Raw genomic sequence first — 21,444 nt, 5'->3', positions numbered from 1 at the left:
TCACCTTTTCAAACACCCAAAATTAGAATATTTGGTCATTTTATGATGTCCCATGTGTCATGTAGGTGTTCTTAATTTTTTTTGTTCTTAATTTTTTTCTTGTCTGGCTGACATATTTCAAAAGGCATGTCTTCAAGTTACGAAATTCTTTCTTGTGCTTGATTCTAGTCTATTACTGAAGCTCTTGATTGTATTTTTTATTTCATTCATTGAATCTTCCATTTCCAGGATTTGTCTTGGCTCCTTTTTGTATCTCTCTTTCCAGTGAATTTCTCATTCATACCCTGAATTGTTTTTCTTATTTTTTATATTATATATCTGTGCTTTCTTATATTTCACTGAGCTTCTTTAATATCATTACCTTGAATTATTTTCCAGGCATTTCATAAATTTATTTTCATTGGAACCTATTGCTGGAGAATTACTGTGCTCCTTTTGAAGTGTCATATTCCCTTTTTCTTATTTATTTGTGTCCTTTTATTGATATCTGTACATGTGGTATAACAGTGACTTCTTTCAGTTTTTTGGATTTTCTCTTTTCTTTTCCCTTTTCTTTTCTTTCTTTCTTTTTTTTTTTTTAATTTTTTTTTTTTTTTTTTTTGAGATGGAGTCTCACTCTGTCACCCAGGCTGGAGAGCAGTGGCACAATCTCAGCTCACTACAGACTCCGCCTCCTGGGTTCAAGCGATTCTCCAGCCTTAGCCTCCCAAGTAGCTGGGACTACAAGCATGTGCCACCATGTCTGGCTGATTTTCGTGTTTTTAGTAGAGACTGGATTTCACCATGTTAGCCAGACTGGTCTCAAATTCCTGACCTCAGGTGATCCACCCACCTCTGCCTCCCAAAGTGCTGGTTTACAGGCATGAACCACCATACCCAGCCTTGGATTGGTTTTTTTAGGGGAAGACTTTTTAACAGGAAAAAGCCCTCCCCTACGGTGTTAGTTGAGTAATGTACTTTGGCTTTGATTCTGGGTGTGTGCAGTAGTATAGTCTGTGTACGATATCTTTGGTTGCAAACATTATCAGTGGTATCTGTGATTTTCTTAGTGACTTAGGCTATGGCTGCTGGTGGTGGCTGTGGTGAAGTTTTGCTGGGGACAGAACACCAGATGGGCCAGTCCTCAAGCTCTAATGGTGGCAGCAGTGGCCTGAGAAGGTCTGTCGTTGGGCCGCCAGGTGGCGTACATGAACACTGGTATTAGCAGGTCCAGGCAGGCTCACTCTTGGTCCTCCAGGAGGTTTGCTTGGGTGCTGGTAGTGTCGGTGGTGGACTGGGTAGGTGGGAGAGTCCTTAAGCCCCTGGGCCACATGCTTGGTGTGGGTAATGATAGTAGTGATGGTGGAACAGTCCTTGGGCTCCCATATGTCATTCACTGGTGTTAATTGTGGCTGGGAGGGCCAGTCCCCAGGCCCCTAGGTGGCATGTGTGGGTGGGTGTCAGCATCCTCAAGGCTCCCAGAAGGAGTGTCCAGATGCCAGCAGTGGTGGACCAAATGGCATGCCTGGGGGCTGGTGGCAGGTTTTCTGGGCCTGTTGTTAGGCCTACTGGTGGTACGCATGCGCTCTGAGAGCAACTGATAGGGTGGGGCAATACTCTGGCTCCTGGGCAGCATGCTCAGGGATTGGGGAAGCAGTGCCAGGCAGGCCTGTTCCCAGGTCCCCTCAACGTTGTACATGGGCAAAGGCTTTGGTGGGCAGGACAGGGTGAGCCCCAGGCTCTGGGCAGTGTGCTCAGGTGGTAGTGGCAGCAGCAGTAGTGGGCAGGGAAAGCCTGTCCTCAGGGCACATGTAAGTCCTTGGGGGCCCTGCTGCTAGGGAGGGGAGACAGAGTTGCTGTCTGTGGTAGCTACCCCAGCCAGGTGGCTCTCAGGCTCTGGGGAGTGTGTACGTTCTGAGTCCCTGCGTGTGGTGGCTGGCTGAGAGAGGCTATCCTCAGGGCACATGTAAGTGTGCTGTTGTTCAGCCACTGGTGGGGTAAGGTTGCTGTCAGTGACGGTGGCCCCAGGCAGACAGGTTTCAAGCTCTAGGGCATGCACACTTCAGCTCCCTTTGTCTGGGGGACAGCCTCCTCAGTGCACTGCTCTGCCCTTTCCCCAGCATACAGGACACAGAGTAGGCTAGAGTGCTGGGAACCCTGCTGTTCCACGGGGTCCACCTGCATCACACCACTGTAGCCCTCTGGGTGGATGCAGGGGGATGTCAGTGGGGGTCCAGGGATATGGAGAGGCAGAGGCTGTTGGTCCCTGGGGAAGGGGATACAGTCTGGTAGGGGCTGAGTTCTCAAAATGGTACCATTCTGCAGCTGCTTGGGTCTTGGGGGGGTGATATGGTTTGGCTCTGTGTCCCTACCTAAAGCTCAACTTGAATTGTAATCTCCATGTGTCAAGGGAGAGACCCGTAATCCCTACGTTTCAAGGAAAGGAGAGATTAGATTAGAGGGGTGGTTACCCCCATGCTGTTCTTATGATAGTGAATTCTCACGAGATCTGATAGTTTTATAAATGGTAGTTTTTCCCTGTACTCACACACATATACACTGTCTCCTGTTACCTTGTGAAGAAAAGTGCCTGCTTCTCCTTCCGCCATGACTGTAAGTTTCCTGAGGCTTCCCCACCCATGTGGAACTATGAGTCAATTAAACCTCTTTTCTTTATAAATTACGCAGTCTCAGATAGCATTTTTATAGTAGTGTGAAAATGGATGAATACAGGTGTGTGGGACCCAATGCGTACTTCCTGTCTGCAGCAATGTTGTCATGTGGACTCCAGGGAGCTCCTTATACCAGTCTCAGGGCCCACAGGTTGAAGGACTCTCCTATGGCTAGTACTGTAGGAGTCCACAGTAGGAATGTGGACCACTGGAGATCTCTCATGTACTCTTCTTCCACACTGGAGAGTTTCTGCAGGTTCCTGGCTGATCCCAGTCAGGCCGTCTGCCTCACTTCCTTTTCCTTAGACACCTCAGCTGTTTCCTGTCACTTCTATGCTGAATTCTAGAGTTCTCTCTTAGATGTTCTGTTCAAAGTGTTATTATCTAGTCATTATTTTGTTGGTTCTTTGTGGAGAAGAAGGGATGTTCAGTGCCTCTAGTCAGGCATCTTGAAGCTCCTCCTCACTTAAAATTTTTTTAAAATTTGGATGCCTAGGACCCTCCTCCCAGAGATTCTGGTTTTCTGAGTCTGGGATGTGGCCTAAGCTTCAGGATTTTTAAGACTGATATGCAGCCAAAAGCAAGAATCCCTGAATTAGAGAAATTGAGATAAATTCATTTTATATTACAGGGAATCAAAGTATGTCCTGTCATCATTTCATTTTGTATAGGTGCATCCAGATTCATCTGCTGATTTTGATTTACTTTCTGGTTGCTTTTGTTAGGGGCATCCTTCCCATTTCTATTCACTCTCTCCCAATTCCCCCTAAATTCTGGGGTAAGTACATGGTCCATATGGATTCAGCAAGGCTCAATGAGCCAATGAGTTCTGAAAAGAAATTGTTGTTGACACTTGTTAAAGATGGTAAGGCAGACTTTAGTCAGGACCATTATGATAGGTGTAAGAACCACTGCAATAGGATTTTGCAATGGAGAGAGATTGGGCTCAACTCTGAATACAAGGAAGAGTGGGAATGTATAGCCAAGGAGCAAGGTGGGGATCAGTGGATAGAAAATTATTTAGCAGAAACATCAGCGATAAAGAGAATCCTGGCTAAACTGACCAGACAGAATTCATGCTGAAGGCAACCACGGTGATCCTACATCACCGGGGGGATGGTGGAGTATGAAGAACCTCTGTAGATATGATTAGATTAGGGAAACTGACCTAGCAGGATTCTTACCAAAATTGGACACTGCAGTGGTAAACACGGAAGCCCAAATGTCAGAGCTCAGTTGAGAAGAGAGTTCAGGGCAGCCTGCAGAGAGTTTGTTCAAGGAGAGAATCTTTGTTGGAGTCGCAACCCTTGGATTTTCTCTGAAGCTATGGGAAAAGAGAAGCCCTCTTTCTTCTGAATTGGAACTGGTAGCCTGTGGCACTGGAGTTTCGGGGACCACCATGGAGAGAGGATGAGCTTGAAAATGAAGCCACCATAGGGAGAGCAGGAAGAAGAAAAGGCACAGCAATGAGGACATCACCTGACCACCTGGGTCTTGGCATACATGAAACCAGGTACTCCTGGATTTCACTGTTATTGAGCCAAAAAATTGCAGATTTTGTTTAATCCATTTGATTTTGAGTTTGTTGTTTGCATCTATAAGAGTTCTATCCATGATAAGAAAGTTTCTCAAAACCTTACAGATAAGTGCTTAGGTATGTAAAGTTTTCTTCTTTCCCTTGCGTTCTGCCTACATAGGTTGGCATGAGCAATTTAATGACCAGAGCAAGGCAATATTTTAGATTTAGATAGAGCTGGCTCTATGATACCAATCTCAGAGGTTTGCTGTGAGGATCACATGAGATAAATCTTGTAATGGATGGTCCAACAGGCTTTGGTACAAAAATGTTGTCTTGCCGTTATTATATTTTGTTGGTTGGTTAGTTTTAGAATAGCTGACAACACCATCTCTGTCTGGGTTGGGGCAGGGACAACCTCATGCTATCCTTGTTATATAAATGGTCAGGCCAACAGACTACCCACTTCTGGGGAAAAGGAAAGGTATAATAGAACTTTTATTTAAGATGGCAAAGACAGATAATCACTTAGGTGTCCAGAACTTTAGACAGTGGGAGAATCAATTTGCAGAAAGCACCCAGAGTCCCTCTTGGGAAGAATGGACTGAGAGCCTAACTCCTTCTCTCCGAGACCTAGGGCTGGTACCTGTGAAGGCCCAGTGCCAGAGAAGGGTGAGAACAATCTTGAAACAAAGGTATCTTGAGAGCAGAAACAAAACAACAGGCAGCTCAGTACAGAGTAGTAAAGGATAAATGGGAGAGAATAGTTCTAGGTTTAGGACACAAGGCATCCTGGAGCCTGTCATAACCACTCTTTGTAGTGAAGACCTCCACCTTGCACAAGCAACTATATGCGAAATAACCACTCACTCTATCCCCTAGTAGCAACCACATAACTGCAGTAACAGCAGCAGCAGCAGCAGCAGTGGCAGTAGTAGTAGCAGGAGCAGCAATAGCTAATGGTTATTCAAGCGCTATGCTAAGCACATTTACATCTACATCTCCTTTAATAATCTCAGCAATCCTATGAGCTTGATATCATTATTATCGTTAGTAACAGAAGGTGCTTACTCTTTTCTACAGCTGGGGGTAGAAAAGATTAAGCACTTTGCCCAAGGAACTCTGACTCCAGAGCTCACAAACTCTACCACTCCTTGGTCATCACCCTGCAGACAGTCTGACAAGTGCTTCCTGCCCGCTGCCTGTGCCCCTCCATGGCAGGAATCCTTATGGGAACAGATTCTTACCCAAACCAAAGCTGGGGAAAGAAATAAGCAGCACTAGGACTTTGGGGGCCTCGGGTTGGAGCCATAATGCTAGAGAAGTGGAATCACCTATACCCCTGCTACAGTTTGAATGTGTCCCCCAAAAGTATTGCTGGAAACCTAATCCCCAGTGCAACAGTGTTGACAGGTAGGGCCTAATGGAAAGTATTTAGGTCATGAGGGCTCCACCTTCATGAATGGGTTAATGCCTTAATCCCTTTATTATAGATCTCTTGCTCTTCTGCTCTGTCACTTAAATGCGCTCTCTTGTCCTTCAACTTTCTGCCATGGGATGATGGAGCAAGAAAGCCCTTACCAGACGCAGCCTCTTGATCTTGGCCTCACCAGCCTCCAAAACTGTGAAACAAATAAACTTCTATTGTTTATAAATGTCCCAGTCTGTAATGTGCTGTTACAGCAGTACAAAATGGCCTAAGACAGCTTCAAAGGGCCTGCTACTCAGGCAGTCATTCCATGGAAGAAATCAGAGAGGATGAGTTACTCTGCTTGGGAAGAGCTCCACTGTACCAGGCAGCTTGTCCACGCTGGGGAGCTTCTCAACACCAGGCAGTTAGAGCCCCTCCCATGCCAGGACAACACAGTAGATCATGGAAGAGACCAAGTCTTTTCTCCCTGTATCCCTTCTCTCTCTCTCTTACTTTCTGTAACAGAAATGCACCACCAGCTGTTAGCAGGGCACATTAGCCCAGCTAGAGACTACATCTCCCAGCCTTTCTCATAAGTAGATATGTTCATGTGACTATGTTTTTGTCCAGTGAGATGTGAGCAGAAGCTGTAGGATGTGTTCCACTTTGGGGTCTTAACTAAAAAGAATTGGGTCCCTTCTCCCAGCCCCTTTTCTTTTCCTTTCTGGTTAGGAAAGAGTAACAAATGGGTCCTATGCCTTGGACCCAGAGATGGAAGCCATGCATTGAGGATGTACCTTGCCAGCTATTGTTGACATCTGAACTTTTATGTTTAAGAAAAATAAGAGTCTAAAATTTTCATTTTATAATCACCATATATTTTGGTTTATTTGTCTATAGCCTAACTACTATAATGTTCAAGCTGACTGGAATGTCCACCTCCCTAAGCAAAACTAACCAAAAAGGCTTGAAGCACATGGCGATTCCTAGGCAACTAAAGCTTTTGATGGGGGAGAGGAGGCTTACGGGAGGAATACAGAATTTCCTGATAATAACAGTATATGTTTGGCCATTCATGGCAAGGCAAGTTGTTAGTTAGGATAGAGTAGATTATGCTGTATTGACAAGCAACAACAAAATTCTGTGGCTTAACATGTAAATACTTATTTCTTACTCATGCAAAACCCACCACGGATCCAGTTGACTCTTGAGGGCAACCAGCCTCCATATATGGTAACCCAGTGACTTGAGCTCTTCAGTCTTTTGTCCATGCCACCTATACACAAGGCCTTCTCCAAGATTGTTGCAATAGGAAAGGAGAGCATTGGGAAGTCTCACGCTATCAATTAAATGCTTCAGTCTAGTATGGACACATGCTACTTCCATTCACAACCCAACAACCAGAGCCAGTCATATGGCTCTGCCTGACTGCTGGAAGACAGAGAAAGAAACATTGTCCTTTTCATGCCAAAAGAAGAGCACAGCTGGGTATGGGCATGCACTGGAAGTCTCCCCAATAAGGGCGCCTCCAATTACACGTAAGGTACTCAGTAAGGGGCTTAAGTGCTCAATAAATTGGGCAAAGTGGGGAGGTGGGGCAAAAAACCCAGAGAGAGGAAAGAGAGAAGAGAGGAAGAAGCATGAAGAAAATTTGCAAAAAGAAATTAGATCCAGAACCCAAAGCGAGAAGGCCCCAGGGCCCAGCCAGTGGTTGCTGGAGCCAGCTCATGTACTAGCTCATAAGCATCAGTTGCTAAATTTTCAGGAACGGAGGCCAGTTATTAAGCAGAACGATGATTAAAAATTAAATTATATACACTTAAAATCTTATCGAAGACAGAGGTAATAAATACACAGATACATCACATCCTAATTCTCTGACTACATTTTACTATTAGCTGTGTTCTTGAGGTTATTTCCATTGATTACCGCATGGTGAACCCCACTTCCCAACTCCATGCCCAGCGACATGGCTTGGTAGCCTGTGGGAGTATTTACTCCTTGGGAATCAGGAAATGCTGCAAATCAGGGCTTTTATTCCCTAGAGAGCTGGTGAAACATTTATCAGCCAGGGAGTGGCCTTCCTTCCCCTGTGCATCTAAACTGAGAGTTGCAGTGAAGCTGATAAGTGTGTCTTGACTTCTCCAGAGCAGTGCTGGGGCAGGACATTTCCATTTGTCACCAGCAACTGGTTGGGAGCAGGTAGTTTAGGGAGTGCTGATGGGTGAGCATTTCCATTTGGAGTTCCTATGGGAATGGACTACAGGGTTAGCAACCCTAAGTCATAGCATTTTGCAAACAGATATTCCCTTCCAAGTCTACAAAGCATGGCCCTCGCTCAGAAGCCTACATCATTGTTATGTTCCAAGGAACCAGAGGCTGGTGCTGAATAGTAATCATCACCTGCCAGGAGCCCATTGACAGGAGGACTGCCTGCTGCCTGTAACTCCTGGTAACAGGGAGGCCCTTCTGGGAGCTATCTTTACACTGGCTCCTCAATGAGATGGTGATGTCTTTCTCTCTCTCAAAGTATTTTTACTGGGTCTCTAAGACAGTAGCCACCAGAACCAGTGCCAAGGCTGACAGTGTGAACTGTGAGAGGCCTGAGTTTATTTGGCCAACTCAGAATCTAAATGTGTGAGCATGGGACTTCTTTTTATAGCCACTGTAAAAATTCTCCTTATACTCACTACTTCACTTTTCCCTTAAGCCCAACCCTCTCCCCACCCTGTCCGTACCCAGCTCAGCCATTACTGGCCACTTACCCTCCAGTGTGCAGGACCTCTTTTAAAGCACTATTAGATGTCTGGATGGTTTATGGATCTCCGGGCTTCTGACTCCATGTACTGCATTACTTTAAAAGCTAGACCATAAGATGCAATTGCAAAGGGGAAAGTTGGAGGGGGCAGTACGTGAGTTTACTATTTAATGAGTGAATGTATTACACCAAATGGATGGAAACGCTATGCTAGCACTTTTTACTTCTTTATAGGTTTCTGATTTTTTTTTTAATCAATTGGCATGTTTTTACTTATATTAACTCACATAGCCTCAGGATCTTCAGTCTTTTGGAGTTCCTCTCTTCAAGTGGTCAATTAAACATGCTGAAGCCCTCATCCCATGTACCACAGAAAAGCTACTGCCCTTCTCAGGATTTCCGAGGGACCCCCAGGGGTTTCACAATCCCTTGGTTACATCACCTTGAATTTCTGCTCCCTTTGAGTTCTTGATCTTCTTTTGTCACCTGGCCTTAGAGTGATCATTTCACATTCTCCTTTGTTTCCTAAAGCTCCACTCAAATAAGGTTTTCCATGCAGCAGACCTTTTTCTAAGAGTTTGGAGATTACTAAGGGGACTATAGGGCAATTCTGAGCAGGAAACAACCCACTGTAGAATTTCTGCCATCCTGGATATTATAGGCTTGAGCCACACACCATAGGAAAGCCTCAGTGGCCGTTGTTTCCCTTGGGCCCCAGCATCTGCCATTCTTTGGGCCTGTTCTCTCTCTTGTCTAGACTGTTTCCCCATTCCAGGGTCCCTCTCTCTGCCTGGTTGCCAGCACAAAACTGGTGGCCTTTTCAGAGTAAGCTAGCTCTCTTTGGTTTCAACCCTCTTTCATTTAGACTATCTCATAACCAAAGAGCCTGTTATGAAATGTCCTAACCAACAGAGCCATCCACCCCATTCAGCCATCCTGGGCTACACCTCCAGCAACATGAAGAACAGATAGATGTGTGGAAGTTTTAAAAACGTACCTAAGATATACCTGAAAACATACTTGCTGAAAAAAAAACAAACCACACAGACAAACCGCACTTTCCTCCAACGCTTCTCCATACTTTCTGCAACCCTAGTCCTCCCCGAGAGAGGACCCCTGTCGTCAGTCCACACTGTGGCCTTCCAAGACTTGTTTTAGGCATTTACATACATTTGGAAATACATATCATTTTGATTTGCATGAGACATTTATTTTATACCAATAAATCCCGGATGACGGTCTGCTTTTTCATTGATAACCTGCCCTTTAGATGCATTCATGCCACATTGTTTGGAAACAGCAACGCTCAGTTAGGACACCAATGACATGACCAGTGGTAGGCAATGGTTAAATGCTGTTCCTTAAATGCCTTGAACCGTCGTGCAGATAGATGTCGCTGCTTAGCCAGTGGCTAGGACTAAAATGAGGCAAGTAAGAGCAGGTGTCAGGACCCACTTCCCCTACCCTGGCTTTCTATGCTTGGCCCCAGCATCCTTTCTCTTCCACAGGTTGCAGGACTCCTGCCTTGTCTCCTCGACTCCTCCCACCACCCACTCTGGCCTAGCTCTGGAGTGAAGTACAGAATACTCTGCTTCCTCCTTCTTCACTGATCCTCAAAACAAGCCCATGAGCCCTTTGGATTTAAGGATTTCATTGTTGCTTGCTCTGGAGACCCCGGTTCCCAGCATGGACAAACGCTAACGGTCCCTGGTCTGCAGCTCCCAACTTCCTCTGAGATGGCAGCTTCTGAGAGGGGTACGTCCACCCTGGCTATGAAGTTTCTGTTTGTAATCAGGCTCTGTGGTCAGCAAAAATATTCAAGTGGACACTTTGTGTTCCTGTAGCCTACAGGACTAAGCCATCCTAGGTCCTTCAGCCGAGCCATGGAATGGCTACTTTGGGAATGTTTTCTCAGGGTCCGCTGAGCTCCAATACTGTGGGCCAGGTTTACTGCTGGTGTGAAAGCTGACAGGACAGTCGGTAGGGAAGAGGAGCAGGAGCCCAGGGGGTGACTGGACTTGGCTGGGAGGCCTGGGTTTGTTCTAGACGCAGGGAGGCCTATCCAGCTGTCTCCATTGTGCTTAGGAAACACCCAGCAAGATTACGGAGGAGAGTGCAGCTCCAGGAGGGTGGAGACACCCAGAGCAGGCCAAATTTACAGGTGTACTCACACACGGTAGCCTAACCTATCGCTGAACCAGAGTAATTGTCAAGTAGAGCCAAGATATTTACTGCAAAGTGCTACAAATGGTCAAGTCTGAGGTAGGCTGACAGTGAGCAAGAGTGAACCAGCTCCCCCAGCAGCCTCCTGCACAACCTTGCCGCCCCTCCCTTCTGGGCTTGGGTTTCTGCTGGGCCCTTGCTTCATCTGTCCCTGAGCTCATCACACTGCATTATACTGTCAATTGGCCAAGTCTTGCCATCTTCCCTCGCCGGACCATAGTAAGAGGGTAGGGAAGCGTGGCTCAGCGCCATGGCTGTGCATGGTCAGCAGTGCTGCTCTTTCTGTGAGGGCTGCAGGGGATGGGGCTCAGAGAAGCATACACAGCTGATGGAACCCCCTGGATGTCAGAGTTGAGGGCCCTGATGCCCAGCTCAGACCTCATTCTAGAGCATGGCGTTGGGTAACCTGCAACATGTCAGTGGCATCAGACTATAGCTGAGGGACCTAGGGATAGCAGGGATGCAGGGTGAAAACCATGCTGCTTGGTCTTCCTCTTCTACTTGGCTTCCTGGCAGCAGACCCAGACTCCTGAACACTCCCTTGCTTTATGCCTGACCGATGACCTCTCAAGACTGGCTATACGTTACCTTGAGGTTATATACGTGTCATCATGGAGGTCCCAGCCCAAACATCACTTTCTCAGACTTTTCCTAATCACTCTAAAAATCAGTTACCCATCTTCTATCTATCCTACATTAACTTTTTTTTTCATGTTACTTAGAACCATCTAAAGTGACTGATTGATGTAGTCAGTGTGTCTTCCTAACCAGGAGACAATCCCCATGAGGGCGGCGGGTTGTCTTATTCCCTCTTGCAACCCCAGTGCCTGATGTGTACTCTGTGGGTGAGAAGGTAGTGGGGAATGAATGTGGAGTAGAGGGGGCAAGCAATTAATGCCCATTCCATACCTGAATGTGGAAATTAACCTTCACCAGAGAGTTCTGGGAGTATCCTGACCAGGACCACCCACAAGGGTCTTTTTAAAGAGCAATCTCAACTGCCAGAGCTCCCAGTACACACACCCAAAGGGAGGGAGAGAGCTGGGAAGAGAAGGATAGGCCATCATGATGAGTCAGAATTTGCATTATTCTTCACATACGCATAAAAATTTTATCAAATTTTGAAATCTGGTATTTGTAATAATCCCATTCTCCACCTGACTGGCAGTGGCATTGGTGATATCAGTCTCAGCTCTGACTGGAAGCAGAAGAACCCCAGATGGGGTTGGCCTGATAGGTGAGTTCCCAAATTCAATGGAAGGAAGAGGTTGAGGGTGGAGGGGAACCTTGAGATCTTCCCTCAGACTCTTAGATATTCTTGAAAAATAGAAACAGTCACCAAAATAACTAAAGAAATCCACTAAGCCTTTGTCCTTCCTCAAATTCCCAAGAGAACATAACCTTTTTCACGTCTCTCCCTGCCATGGTATAAGGTGCCCAGCAGGGCAGTCTGGAAGACACAGGAAGTGCCCCAGGAATGCAGATACCCTCTGTTAATGGAGGGGAATTTCAGCTCTTCTCCTTGGATTTTACCAGGCCTTCCTTTCCAGGGGAAATCCCCTTCCAGGGGCTGTCTTAGGGGTCTGCTCTGTAAAAAGGAAGGTTCTGTTTCTGTTTCTAATTGAAGGCTGGCATTCAAGCCAAGGAAGGAGATATTAATCACCACAAATGGATGGAGATTGCCCCTCAGAGCTTTGTAAATTCCACACCACCTCTTGTTTCGTGGCTGTGGGCCTCAGTTTACGGTATGCCCTGCCAGAAATGAAAACCTTTCATCAGTGCAGAAGCAGGGCCTTACTGCTGCTGTGTTTGGGCTACAGAACTGAGGTGGAACGTGTTATTTTAGGGTGTTGCCAAGAGTTAGAGCTCTGATTCGAACAGCAAACTCAATTACCCTCACCTTTTCAGTTTTTAAAAATAAGAAATAACATTTTAGGTCATAATTTATCTTGTTGGTATCGTATTTATTTATTTAGGTCAAGAGAGGTAATTTAAGTTAAATTCATTCAACGGACTTTCAGTTATGGGAAGAGGGAAAATAAACTTTCTGTTACCAGAGGGATTTTGCGTGCAAACACACACGAACTTGCGCATGCTCGCACAAACAGATGTAAACACACACAGAACTATAGCACGCAAGTCAAACAGAAATCTGTCATTTAGGATAGAAATGTACCCTGTAAGCTACAAGAGAATGTTATTTAAAAATAGTAGAGATAGAATCAATTTAAATGTAAGTTTTCAAACATTTTCCCACAGGATAAAATCAAAATAGAACAGAGTGGTACTCTATATGGCTAGAACATCTGGAAACTCAGCCTTTTAGACAACACATTGTTTATGAGGCTCCACTGTGTGCACTATTAGGCACTATTTCTACTGAGAGGTGAAAAGCTTGGATCCATGCTAGCCCGCATGAAATCCTAGGGACATGACAAGGAACTACATTGTATATTATATAAGAGGTTGGCAATAGAAGAAAAATGAAATAAGGAGACATTTACAGGGAGAATGAGCAGAAGCTTCTGGGACAAATGAAGAAAGAAAAATGGAAGCCAATAAGGAATCATCAGCTGATGAGAAGGAGTAAAATATTAAAAACATTTGTTGGATGAATGAACAAAGCGCCTGATCATAAGGTGGTAGAATGGGAAACCCCTCTAGTGACTTGGCCTGCTGGGACATGCCACTTTCTGAGACAAATCACATGACGTCTCAGAAAGATCCCATGCAGACCCATGACTCCGGGGCATTTCTATAACTACTCATAAACGTGTTCTTCTAACTATTAAATAGAGAAAATTTGGGAGGAAAAAAGAAATATAGATACCTGAGCTTAGAAATCTTTTGGATAAAGGAATCATAAATGTAAATTGAAAGTCACAGCTGAGCCAACTGTATGCCACATCCTCTTTACATAAGAAAAACCATATTTCAGAAAGCAAAGCTGTGGCCAGCCAGTTCTGGCAAGGTCTGAGTTGTAGGAATTCATTTCCTGCATCCATTGCATGCTTTCGGCTTGAGTTATGTGGGCAGCCTCATCTGATCTGACAACCCAGACTTCTACCATCTGAAGGCAACAACTTGGCATGTGGAAGTTTTGTGACTTATTATTATCCAGTCTTTTCTCTTCTGTGTTTTCTGCTCATGATGAGCTGGCAAACTAGGGATGCAGTATTAGCTTCCTGTGACTGCTTATAACTAATGATCACAAACTCGTTGGCTTTAAAAAAATGTATTTTCTCATAGTTCTGGAGTCCCGAAATCTGAAATCAAGGTGTCATCAGGGCCATGCTCCCTCTAGAGGCTCTAGGAAGAGTCCATTCCTGGCCTCTGGTAACTTCTGGTGGCTTCCCAGCAGTCTTTGGTGTTCCTTGGCTTGTAGCCCCATCACTCCAATCTCTGTCTTCTCATCACCTGCTCCTCTTCTGTCACTCTCCTCTATGCATGTTATAAGGATACTTGTCATTGGACTTAGTTCTCACCTGGATAATGCAGAACCTTCTCATCTCAAGATACTAAACTTAATCATATCTGCAAAGAGCCTTTTTCTAAAGAAGGTAACATTCGCAGGTTCCAGGGATCAGGACGTGGACATATCTGGGGACCCCCATTCAACCCACTACAGATGCCATCACAGAATTGTCCATGGTGCTGGTATACCTTTCAAAGAGGCTGACCTTGAGGAGATGCTCTGAAAACTTAGAGGGAAGGTAATGCAGCATAGCTCCTCTTCAGATGGTAAGAAAGACAATGGTTCCAAATTTGAGCAGCAGGACAGGGGCCACATTTTAAAGTGCATTTGAGCTTCTCTCTCACACTTCCTCCATGGCTTTCTTAACCTTTCAAGTGTCTGTCTGCTAAATAAAATCAGAACTATCTCAGCTAAATTGAAACCCACAGTCACTTGGTTATGAAATCATTTTGCCTGCCCAAACTTTCCTCCCTCCCTCCCTCCCCATTCCCATTCCATAGAAGGAAAGATTTAGCAGCTTGTGGGCCTTTGAAATGTCAGAGGCTTCGTTATTTTCAAGACTAGGTGTATAGTTGGGGGTGAGTGAAGACGCTTCATGCTGCATTAGGCTTAGTTCACTAAAGAGAAGCTGATAGGAGAAGAATTAATTACAGTTTAACAGTAATAATAAAAAGCAAAACAAGAGATGGAGATAAAATAGCCAAGGGAACAAATGGTATTCCAAGAAGAATGGTGTCTATTCACCGTGGAAAATTTATATGTAGAATAAATGCTGGGAATTGGGACACAGAAGAAGCAATCAAAGGCCCGAGAAGGCTCCAGCAAGCAGGGGCTGCTTTTCATTGAATTGTCTTATTAGCTGGCTGGAGGTATAAATAAATTCCTCCAGTGTCTTTGTTGTCTGACAAGATGGAAAGCAGAATGAGTCCTGACGGGGCAGGGGGTGGGGGATTTGAGGAGAGGGAGGATGACCCTGACAGCCCCTGGAACCAGGGCTGGGAGGGAATCTGCCAGTGGGAAAAGAATAGCCAGTGAGGAAGGTGTCGGCTTCCTTTCATGGCAGAGGCAACTGGGTGTGGGCTGCACTGAGGGCCAGGGAGGGGCTGGGATTCCCAGGGCTGAGAGGCTTTGTCCTGAGGCCAAAAGCATGGCTTTATCGTGGCAAATCCTACTCTATGTCACCACAGCATGTACTGGGAGCAACAGTCGGGAGCCACAAAGCCTACCTCAGGGTGCACTCAGCCACCAGCTTTCAATCACAGCACCCTTGATAGACTGCCATGTGTGACTGTTTGCAAGGCATTTTACACAAGACTTGTTACAATGAATGGAAGTACCAACATTTGTGAATAATTAATATTTTTAGAATAAGGAGATTCTGGGAAGATGACAGTTGTGACAATATAGCTGCATTTTTAAAAATCAGCTTTATTGAGGTGTATAATTCACATACTATACAATGGAATGGTATTTAGTATATCCATAGAGTTGTGCAAGCATCATCACAATCAATTTAGGTCATTTTCATCACCCCTATAAAGAAATCCCATTCCAACAGCAGTGACTCCCCATCCTGCCCCCCACAGCCACACCTTCAGCCCTAGGTAATCACTAATCGACTTTCTGTCTCTATAGATTTGTCTCTTCTGGACTTTTCATATAAGTGGGTCATATAATAGTTGTTCTTTTGTGTTTAGCTTATTACACTTAGCATAATGTTTTCAAGGTTCATCCATATTATAGCATGGGTCAGAATTTCATTCCTTTTTAAGGCTGCATAATATCCCATTGTATGTATATGGTACACTGTATGTATATGGTACATCATCCATTCGTGGGCATTTGGGTTGTTGCCACTCTTTGGCTATTATGAATAATGCCTCTATAAACATTTGTGTGCAAGCTTTCATGTGGGCCATTCTTATGATACTGATTATAAAGTCTGAGAACCACTGATCTACAACATAAAAAGATGACAAGGTATGGTAACAACTCCAAAATATTAATAGGTGGGTATAAGCTACTGACAACTGCAAGAATCATGTGATTTTGGAAACTGTGTGGGAAGAAAGGAGAGAAAAGGACTCTAGTATCCCTGAAAGCCAACCCACAAATTGCCTTGGAAATCTTGGTGGCTTAATCTGAGAACATCAACCAAAAGTTAGAGGAAGTTTCTTAGGATCCCATTTGCATGTGAGTGCCAAGGGATCTCTGGAAGGTGGAAAATGTTGGAATACTCTGGACTCTCTGAGTTTTTTAAACTAACACATCAAATTTTGTTACAGGATAAACTGCACTGAAAAGTATTCGCTGGGAACAGAATTTAAATGAAGCATCACGGGGATGGGGGGAGCAGAAAGAAGGAGGGAATAAAAGTGAGAGACAATAGCAATGGTGACTCAGCTTAGAAAATATTTGGCCATATTTTTTTAAAAATCACTTTGTGGGCTGGGTGCGGTGGCTCACACCTGTAATCCCAGCACTTTGGGAGGCCGAGGCAGGTGGATCACCTGAGGTCAGGAGTTCAAGGCCAGCCTGACCAATGTAATGAAACCCCATCTCCACTAAAAATACAAAAATTAGCCAGGCATGGTGGTGTGCTCCTGTAGTCCCAGCTACTCAGGAGGCTGAGACAGGAGAATCGCTTGAACCTGGGAGGCGAATGTTACAATGACCCGAGATGGCGCCACTGCACTCCAGCCTGGGTGACAGAGTAAGACTCCAACTCAAAAAAAAAAAAAAAAAACTACTTTGTGAAAGTGAACTTCCAGGACAGTAAATCTAGGAAGATTATACCAGCCTACCTTTTTTTCCTGAAAGTACAAAAAAATTCCCTCATTAAAAATGAGAAAATTGAGACATATTTTTTTTAAAAAAAAAATCTAGAAACAAATGACATACCAAAACCTGTGGGATACAGCAAAAGCAGTGCTAGGAGGAAGATTTACAGCATTAAATGCCTACATCAAAGAACTAAAAGGTCACAAATTAATAACCTAATATTATATCTTAAGGAACTTAGAAAAAGAAGAAGACAGGTAGCAGAAGAAAAGAAACAACAAAGATTAGAGCAGAACTAAATAAAATAGAAAGCAAAAAAAAAAAAATACATAGGATAAGCAAAATTAAAAATTGGTTCTTTGAAAAGATGAACAAAATTAATAAACCACTAGCTAGACTAACCAAGAACAGAAGAAAGAAGATCCAAGTAAACACTATCAGAAATTAAAAAGGAGACGTTACAACTGATACCACAGAATCAAAAAAAATCATCTGAGACTGTTATAAACAACTATACACTTACAAAGAAGAATATCTAGAGGATATGGGTAAATTTCTGGAAACATACAACCTCCTGAGATTGAACCAGGAAGAAATAGAATTGAACAGACCAATAATGAGTGGTGAGATTGGATTAGTAATAAAAAAAACTTCCCCTCCCCAAAAAGCCCATGATTAGATGGATTCACAGCTGATTCCTACCAAAGATACAAAGAAGAACTAACACAAATCCTTCTGAAACTATTCCATAAAATCAAGGAGGAGGGAATTCTCCCTAATTCATTCTACAAGGCCAGTATCACCTGATACCAAAATCAGAAAAGGACACAACAAAAAAAGAAAATTACAGATGGATATCCCTGATGAACATAGACACAAAAATCCTCAACAAAATACTAGCAAATTGAATCCAATAGCACATCAAAAAGATAATACACCATAATCAGGTGAGATTCATCCCAGAGATGCAAGGATGTTTCAACATATGTGAATCAATAAATGTGATACATCACATAAACAGAGTTAAGGACAAAACCATGTGATTATCTCAATAGACACAAAAAAAACTTTGATAAACTTCAGCATCCCTCAACAAACTAGGCATAGAAGGAATATGTTCTATTCCTTAGAAGGAATAATATGCTTAGGAATAAGTATGCTTAAACATAAGGCCATATGTGACAAACCCACAGCCACCATACTTAACAGGGAAAAGTTAAAAGCATTCCCTGTAAGACCTGGAAATAGACAAGGATGCCCACTTCACTGCTCTTATTCAACATAATACTAAAAGTCCTCACCGGAGCAATCAAGCAAGAGAAAGAAAGAAAAGGCATCCAAATTTGAAAAGAGGAAGTCAGATTATTCCTATTTGCTATTGTATGATCTTATATCTGGAACACCCTGAAGACTCCACCAAAAAATTATTACATTTTATTAATTCAGGAGTTTCAGAATGCAATATTAACATATAGAAATCAATAGCATTTGTATACACCAATAACTGTCTAGCTGAGGACTGAAAAAAGAAGGCAATCCCATTTATAATAGCTGCAAAAAAAGTAAATACCTAGGAATATATTTAACAAAAAAAAGGGAAAGATATCTATAACGAGAACTATAAAACACTTATGAAAGAAATCATAGATGACATAAACAAGTGGAAATACATCCCACGGTAGTGAATTGGAAGAATTGATATTGTTAAAATAATCATACTACTTAAAGCAATCTACAGATTCAACATAATCCCTATCAAATTACCAATGTCAACTTTTACAGAATTAGAAAAGACAATCCTAGAATTCATATGGAACCAAAAAAGAGCCTGAATGGCTGAAGCAATTCTAAGAAAAAAGAACAAAGCTGGAAGCATCACATTACCTGACTTCAAATTTTACAAGTCTATCATGACTAAAACAGCATGGTACTGGTATAAAAATAGAGACATGGATCAATGAAACAGAATATAACCTAGAAATAAAGCCACATCCCTGCAACCAACTGATCCTCAACAAGTCAACATATACTGGGGAAAGGACACCCTGTTCAATAAATGGTGATGGGAAAACTAGATATCCCATATGCAGGAGAATGAAACTAGACCTATACCTCTCACCATATACAATAATTAACTCAAGATGTACTAAAGGCCTAAATGTAAGACCAGAAACTATAGAAATCCCAGAAGAAAACCCAGAAAAAACTCTTGTGAACATTGGCCTAGGCAAAGAATTTATGACCAAGCCCTCAAAAGCAAATGCAACAATAACAGAAATAGATAAATGGGACTTAATTAAACTAAAAAGCTTTTGCACTTTTTTTTTTGTCAGTAAACAAGACAACCTACAGAATGGGAAAAAGTATTTGCAAACTATGCTGCAACAAAGGGCTAATCCAGAATCTACAACAAACTCAAACCATTCAACAAGAAAAAACAACCCCATTAAAAAGTGGGCAAAGGATGTGAACATTTTTCAAAAGAAGACATCCAAGCAGCCAGGAAACATATGAAAAAATGCTGAACATCACTAATCATCATAGAGGTGAAAATCAAAACCACAATAAGATACCATCTTATACAGTCAGAATGGCTATTACTAAAAAGTTAAAATACAACAGATGTTGGTGAGGATGCAAAGAAAGGGAACATTTATACACTGTTGGTGGGAATGTAAATTAGTAAAAACCTTTATGGAAAACAGTATGCATATTTCTGAAAGAACTAAAATAAGACTACCATTTGCTCTGGCAATCCCACTACTGGGTATCTACCCAAAGGAAAATAAGTCATTATACGAAAAAAGATACTTGCACTCATATGTTTATTGCAGCACTATTCACAATAGCAAAGAGAATCAACCTAAGTGTCCATCAGCAGGCGACTGGATAAAGAAAATGTGGTGTGTATATATATATATTTTTTTTCCATGGAATACTACTCAGCCATAAAAAAGAATAAAATTATGTCTTTTGCAGCAACATGAGTGGAACTGGAGGCCATTATCCTCAGTGAAATAACTCAGATTCTGGGCTTAATATCTAGGTGATGGGTTGACAGGTGCAGCAAATTGCCATGGCACACGTTTATCTATGTAACAAACCTGCACATCCTGCACATGTACCCTGGAACTTAAAATAAATAACTGAACTGATTAAAGAAACAACTCAGAAACAGAAAGTCAAATACCACATGTTCTCACTTATAAAGTGAAAGCTAAACAATGGATACACATGGGCATACAGAGTAAAGTAACAGACACTGGAGGCTACAAAAGATGAGGGGGTGGGAAGGGTGTGAGGGTTGAAAAGTTACCTATTGGATACAGAGTTCACTATTTGGGTGATGTGTACACTAAAAGCCCAGACTTCACCACTGTACAAAAGATGCAGGTAAGAAATTTGTACTTGTACACCCTAAACATATACAAATTTAAAAAATGAAACAGAAACAAAATACCTAAAAATGAAAGAGATGAGCAACAGAAAATGATCATGAACAAATTCCATACAAAGTCACATAAGAGAAAGGAAAATAAGGGATAGAATGTCGTGACAGATAATGAAGTCATGTTAGAAAGACGTGCTTATAAAACAGGTAAAACTTGTAACCTAATATATTAAATGAACCAAAAGAAATTAAGAAAAATGATAAGCATATGATATAATAGTGTAATCAGGTTAGAAAAATTTAGAAGGGAAATAATTTGAGAAAAGGAAGATTTGAAAAGAGAAATGACAACTCCAGAAAGAAAAAGAAATAAAAAACAGTTTCATAAATGAAGATTAAAATGGAAGGGACATGTTTTAATTTTCTACTGCTACATAATTTATTACCCCAGAATTTAGTGGAATGCACCAACAGCAATTGTATCATGCTCATGGATTCTAGGCTTAATTGGGACAACTTGAATGGTCAGGGGCTGGGACAGCTGGGATTAGATTTAGATCTACTTCCAAGATGGCTTCTTTAATTACCTATCTGGCACTTGGGGTAGGATGGCTGGAGCAGAGGTTCAGCTAGGACTGGCCATTGGAGTGCCGACAGGTGGCCCTTCCAGCATGATGTTCTTGAGGTAGTTGGGCTTTATACATGTTGACTCAAGTTTCTAAGAGTAAGGGTTCCAAAGACCAAGGCAGACCAACTTAGTCCTTCATGACCTAGCCTTGAAAGTCTCATAGCATCACTTGCACTGTAGTCTATTAGTCAAAGCAGTCACAGGCCCACCCAGATTTAAAGAGAGGAAACATAGACTCCACTTCTTGGTGGAGGAGTATCAAAGAATTTTTGTCTATTTTTCTCAGTTTTGTTAAAATATAATTTGCATACAATAAAACAAATCCATTATAATTGTGTAGTTTGATCACTTTTGGTAGTTATATACAAGTTTGTAACCACTAACAGTCAAGATATAGAACAATTTTATCATCTTAAAATGTTTCCTCATGCCTCTTTCTAGCCATATTTCAGACGACCACAGAACCCAAATATGAATGAACACTAGCTGTAAAGAAGAGAAGTTTTAAAATCAAAGACAAATGAAGAAGACCAAAAATATGTGGAATAAAAATCCTGAAGATGAAAATCAAACCAATAGAATAAAACAAATACAAACATATTTAGAGTAA

Source organism: Chlorocebus sabaeus, chromosome 26 (assembly GCF_047675955.1).
Source record: "Chlorocebus sabaeus isolate Y175 chromosome 26, mChlSab1.0.hap1, whole genome shotgun sequence".
NCBI lineage: Eukaryota > Metazoa > Chordata > Mammalia > Primates > Cercopithecidae > Chlorocebus > Chlorocebus sabaeus.
Note: the sequence above shows the minus strand (reverse complement) of the source record.